Raw genomic sequence first — 7,071 nt, 5'->3', positions numbered from 1 at the left:
AAACGATATAATAACCCAAAGTCCAGTTTGTCCGATATACATATTGCTACTCTGACTTTCTTTGGACATCCATTTGTGTGGTAAGTGTTTCTCCACCCCCTTGCTGTCCATCTGTATGTATCTTTAGGTCTAAAATGAGCCTTTTGTAGGCAGCATATAAATGGGTCTTGTTTTTTTGTTTTATTTTTGTTTTTTTTTTTTTAATCCATCAGAAGGGACTCCCTATGTCTTTTGATTTGAGCATTTAGCCCATTTACATCAAAGTAATTATTGATATATATGTATTAATTGCCCTTTTATTACTTGTTTTGTCATTGTTTCTAGAGCTGTCCTCTGATCCTTTCTTGTCTTTGTCACTTTTAGTCTCTCCTTTGCACTCAAAGAGTCCCCTTTAATGTTTCTTTCAGGGCTGGTGTAGTGGTCACTAATTCTTCTGTTTTTTATTTGTCTGGTAAACTATTTATCTTTCCTTCTATTCTGAATTATATCTTGCTGGATAGAGTATTCTCGTCTACAGATTTTTCCCATTCGGCACTTTGAAAATATGCCACTCCCTTCTGGTCTGCCACGTTTTTGTTGAGAAATCTCCATTTGGCCCTATGGGTTTTCCCTTGTAAGTTAAGGACTTCTTTTGTCTTGGTGATTTTAACATTTTTTCTTTATCACTATATTTTGCCTCTGCAGACAACTTGCCTAAAGGATAGAGCAGCCAAAACACTGCAGCAAAGCAAATGCAACACAACACATCACAGACATCCCCTGAAGCACCAGGTCCTAGGAATTACATGCCCTCTTCTTCATAAGACCATAACTTTCAGGATCAGGAGACATAAGTGGCTTTTCTAACACAGAGAAGGAAGCAAAGACTTAGACAAAATGCCAAGATGGAGGAATTTATCTCAAATGAAAGAACAAGATGAGGCCATGGCCAGAGATCTAGGCAAAACAGATAAAAGTAACATGCCTGATGGGGAATTTAAAGCAACAATAATAAGGATACTCACTGGACTTGAGAAAAGAATAGAAGACATCAGTGGACCCTTACCACAGAGATAAAGGAGTTGAAAAAGAATCAATGAGATGAAGAATGCAATAAGTGAGATTAGAAAGGCTTGATGCAATGAACAGCAGGCTGGAAAAAGCACAGGAACAAATGAGTTATCTAGAGGAGAAAATAATGGGAAAAAAATGAAGCTGAACAAAAGAGAGAAAGAAGAATTATGCAACACGAGAATAGACTTCAGGAACTCATGTCTCCATCAAACATAATGACATATGTATTATAGGGGTCCCAGAAGAAGAAGAGAGAAAGGGGGACAGAAGGTTTATTTGAGGAAATTATAGCTGAAAACTTCCCTAACCTAGGGAAGGAAGCAGACACCCAGATCCAGGAGGCACAGAAAACTCCCATCACAATCAACAAAAGCAGGCCAACACCAAAATATGTTGTAACTAAATTTGCAAAATGTAGTGATAAACATGAAGATTTACATGTGTATATATATGTATATATATATAAAATAACATTAATCATTAATTGTTAATAATGGTATGTATTGGCCATGTTTATTAGACTTGTTTTGTTGTTGGTTATTTTGTTTTGCTTATATGCATTTGGGGATAAACCAAAATTCATAACACTAAACTATTAAAGTTCATTTTAAAACATGAATCTCCATATCCATACAAGACATATCCTATGTTAAAGTAGAAAGGTACATAAGGATGCTGAGTGAAGGTGATGGGACAGGACAAGGGAACAGAGTTCTAGAAATACGAAGCATGGTTCTGGTTCTATTCTCCTTCCCTGCCAGCAATATGATGTTGGATTCCTATGAGCCAAGTGGCTCCTGAGACCCAGGCATCTAGATGTATCTGCATCCCAACAAGGGGGAATTGTCCACAGTTTTCACCTCATTGGCTGAGAAAATTCTCAATAACAGGGTCAGAAAGGGATAGATTCTGCAATGAGATTGATGATCCTCATTTTTGGATAACAACAACCTCATTCACATGGAAGTTTTTAATTACTCACGTATACTAGGGATTTCAAACCCAGGAAAGGCTGAGAATAAGATAGAATCAGGTTGAGTCTTTCAGCCTTTTGGAGCTGGAAGAAAACCATCTGATCAGAGAGAAGAGGTCCGTACCCATGTCACATGGTCTGCCACACTTCATATCTCCTGGCCATGTAAGTAAATACCACATTTCTAGAATCACCAGTGAACATGTTTTTTTTTTTTTTTTTTTTTAGTACTCTCCTATAACCAGACCTTAGTAAAAATATGAGCCGTATGAGAAATCAAAAATTCATCTGAAAGGACCCAGAACATAGAGATTACCAGGCAGAGTATTCACAATTCAGACCCACAGAAACAATGCTGCCAGAGGAAATTTATGAAAACTTTAATTGAAAAATTAGAGGGGCACATGGATGACTCAGTCAGGTAAGTATCCAAGCCTTGATTTTGGCTCAGATCACGATCTCACAGTTCGTGAAATTGAGCCCCTTTTCTATTGGATTCTCTCCCTCCCTCTCTCTCTGTCTCACTCTCTCTCAATATAAATAAATAAACTTTTAAAAAGAAGGAAAAATTAGGGTACCTATTGGCCGTTGTGAATAATACTGCAATGAACATGGGAGTACATAACATGTCTTCAAGATTCTGATTTCATTTCCTTTGGATATATATCCAGAAGTAGGATTGTTTGATCATATGGCAATTCTATTTTTTTTTTGGGGGGGAACCCTCCATACTGTTTTCCACAGTGACTGTACCAATTTACATTCCTGCCTAATAAGTGGAAAAAGAAAATGTGATATGTGTATATATATCTGATATTCTATTGGTCAAAAAAATACACACACACACACAATGCCGTAGTATTCAGACATAAAAAAAGAAGGAAATCCTGCCATTTGTAACAACATCAATGAACTTGAAAGACATTTGAAAGACATGATAATAGTAAAATAAGGAAGACGCTGAAAGACAGATGTTGTATAACCTCATTTATACATAGAATCTAAAAAAAAGGAAAGAAAAGGTGAAGCCCATAGAAGCAGAGAATTGGAGAGCAGTTGTCAGGGGCTGGGAGTGTGGGGGAAATGAGGAGTCAGTCAAATGGCACAAACTTTCGGTCATAAGATAAATAAATTCTGAAGATCTAATGTACGGCATGATGACTGTTAGCAAAAAAAAAAAATAGTGTATTTTATGCTTGAAATTTTCTGAGAGAACAGATCTTAAGTGTTCTCACCACATACACATGCAAAAATAGTCACTATGTGAGGTAATAGATGTGTTAATTACCTTGATTGTGGTAAGCATTTCACAGCATGTACATATATTTAATTACATTGTACACCGTAAAAAATAAAAACGTCATGTTGTACAACCTAAATACATACAATTTTAGTTTGTTAATCATACCTCAGTAAAGCCAGGGGAGAATTAAAATACATAGATCAAATGTGAGAGCATTAAGATTGAAGGGAAAAAATTATGAAAATAACAAGAAGTAATCTTCATATATTATTTATCTATCGCTGCTTAACAAAGGACTTCAAAGTTAGCGGCCTCAGCTGACATGTATTATCCACAGTTTCTGTGGGTCAGGAGTCTGCCCACAGCCTATCTGGGTCCTCTGCTCAGTCTGACGAGGCTACAGTCAAGACATCTGCTGGGCCGTGTTCCTCCACAGAACATAGTGTCCATTCCCCAAATCGAGTGGCTGTAGGCAGGAGTGTCTTGTGGCAGTAAAACCAAGGTTCCCACCTCCTTTGGGCTGTCAGCAGAGGGTTTCTTCACCCTCAGAGGCTGCCTGCAGTTTCCTTCCTACTGGCCCTCCCACAAATGATCTCACACCATGGAACTCAGGAAGAGAGCTGGTCCCTCCAAACCTCTGAAAAGGAAGTTTGCATAATTTAAATAATGAGGAGAGTGACAATCCCATATGGTTTGTCATATTCTGTTGGCTAAAAGCAATATCAGGGCTCCTAGGTGTCTCAGTCCTTTAAGCCTCTGACTCTTGATTTGGGCTCAGGTCATGATCTCACGGTCCTGGGATTGAGCCCTGCGTCGGCTCTGCACTGAGCCTGGAGCCTGTTTGGGATTCTCTCTCTCCTTTTCCCTCTGCCCCTCCCCACCCCACACACATGTGCGCTCTCTCTCAAAGTAAGTAAACATTTACAAAAAGTAAAAGTACTATTTTTTTTAACGCAAGTATCAACTTGTACCTGCACTGAAGGGGAGGGAGTTACTGCAGGTGTAACTTATTGAAGCGTGATGGCATCAGTTAAATGTCTAAAGTGTTGTTTGCTGTTCATCTTCCAGCCCATGAATCTAGGCATAAACCAAAAGCTTGAAAAAGTGGAATGCATACTACAGAAGATAAAAGAATTTTGAGATATAAAAGAGCCATAGCATAAAAGCATGAAAATATAAGTGATAGATAAAATGTAATGATAACAGAGAAATATTTCCCTCTTTCGGAATTAAAGACGTAAGAGTTAGCAAATAATTCAGATTCATGTAATGCCTTAGGAGTCCAGGAAAAGAGAAGGCATCTATAAATAGAAAGGAAAATGATTTGCAAATTTACATGGGAAAATTGGAAATGAAGAGCGATGATCCAACCAGAGAAAAAAGAGAAAACAGTGGCAAAAATAAATAAATGTCCCAAATAAGCTCACAGAAATCAAAGCATAGAAGTTGACACCCTACATGTTAATGTTCTGAACACTTCCATATGACAGAATGCCATGAAAACATACTATTAATAACCAGAAAACTATGTACTTATCCCTTTAAAAATAACAACCCATTTGCAGCAGACTTAAGATAGGTTGAACATAAAGAGGCAAGTAAAGAGACAGGCAGATGCTAACAAAGAGAAGGCAAAAGAGACACTGGAACTTAAAGCGGGGAGAGCAGGGAATCCTCTGGTACAGATGTGATCAAATTGAGAAGATATAGGTCATCTCTGCTTTTTGGTGCAGGAATGTCACAAAGTGTAAGACTTCTGCCATATTCATTAGTGTCCGGATATTATGGGGAGTATTTGAGTGTGTGAGGGTTGTGACAATTGAAAAATATGACTGGGGAAGGACTTGTTTATTCTGCCTTCTCTTTGTCTTTTCATTATTAATTTGCAAATGCCATCACATGATCTAAGACTCTGGGGTCTTGAAGTGAACTCTTAAACAAAAAGGATTCAATTTCCCACACCCTAATTAAAGGAATGTTCTGACTTAAAATGAAGAAGAAGTTGTCCCCAACTGTTGGACACATTTGAAGGTCTTAGTAAAATTATTTATTCATTGACAATTAATAAATTAAAACTTGGCCTACAGAGCAAATATTGCCTATTTTTTCATAGATTCACATTATCTATGACTATAACCAAGAGCTTAATCGAACTTGAATGAATTACAATGACTTTAATTCCCCTCCCTGCCTCACTGGGTATTTCTGGAGCACCACCCATTCTACTCTGATATTGACAATTTCTGTCTCAATTTTTATTTAGCTTTAGTACACAACAGATGGATGACAATGATAGGGAAGTAGGTACATAGGTAGGTAGACAGATGATGGACAGATGATGATAGATAGATAGATAGACGACAGAGCAAAATGTTTAAAAGACTGAAAGTTATATGCCACTTTCCACTGTTAGTAAATATGTGGTAATGTATTATTTTTCCCGTAGGGCCCCAAAAATGTGAATGATAACATAATTCTGGGCACTATGTTCACTGAAATCATTTTTGCAAAACATCAGTACACTTACACAGTGTGGAAACAAAATGTCTCAGAAAGTCAATTCAATAAAAATCAATCAGATATAGTAAAAACACTACAGATATATTGCTTAGATTCACATTGTTAGAATAATGCATTTCTGTAAATTACTTAACACCTTCTGTCTCACTTGTCTTGTTTCTATAGATGTATAGTAGTATCTACTCGGGGCGCCTGGGTGGCGCAGTTGGTTAAGCGTCCGACTTCAGCCAGGTCACGATCTCGCCGTCCGTGGGTTCGAGCCCCGCGTCAGGCTCTGGGCTGATGGCTCGGAGCCTGGAGCCTGTTTCCGATTCTGTGTCTCCCTCTCTCTCTGCCCCTCCCCCGTTCATGCTCTGTCTCTCTCTGTCCCAAAAATAAATTTAAAAATGTTGAAAAAATAAAAAAATAAAAAGTAGTATCTACTCATAGGATTATATGTGAGGATTAAAAGTGAGTTATTTTTCATTTGAAAATGATGATTGACAAATATTTATTTACCAAAATTACATTCACAACACCTATTTTCATATTTACTGTGACATGGGATATTTTTAACGACCTGTGATATTTTTAAAGTTACCATGTAGCTTAGCATAATTAATATTAGTATAGCATAGCTGAAATCATTTTCCGAGAACAAGCCCAAATGTAGCTAATTTCAGAATATAAGACACTGCAAAAATGAGAATTTCTTATATATTTTGAAATTCTAGCATAATACACAGGGCAAGTTTCTTTCTTCTAATACATTTCTGCTCTCCTTTTTTTCCCCCCCCTAATTTCTTTAGTTACCAATTTACTAGGCTATTATGATGAAAACACTGTTTGATATGTCTGGAGATTATGACATTTAGAAGCTGAAATAAACATGTAATTATCATGTCACTCAACAACACAGACAATTTTGACTAAGCAAGTATGATATTGTTGCTCAAATAAAAGAGGTACTGGGAAATTGAAACTTCAAAAGAATTTTCAAAATTGTTGTAACCAAATTTGAAGAATAATTTATAACATTAGCTAACCTATGTCAAGTTTTGGTAAATCAAAATTTTGTTCAATTGGTTTTCATGAACCAATTAGTGAATTAGTGGAGTTCACTAATTTGATTCGGTCAAATAAGTCCAATACCCAGGATTTTACACACACATATGCACACACACACACACACACACACACACACACATCCATACACTCAAACCATGCACACACTCACAGTATTAGAATAACTAAACTCTAGAAGTGTGAAATGAAACAATTACAAATGAATAATGATTCATTC

Source organism: Neofelis nebulosa, chromosome 1, assembly GCF_028018385.1.
Source record: "Neofelis nebulosa isolate mNeoNeb1 chromosome 1, mNeoNeb1.pri, whole genome shotgun sequence".
In the NCBI taxonomy this organism is placed as follows: Eukaryota; Metazoa; Chordata; class Mammalia; order Carnivora; family Felidae; genus Neofelis; species Neofelis nebulosa.
The sequence above is the reverse complement of the archived record's forward strand: the minus strand, read 5'-3'. Positions refer to the sequence as shown.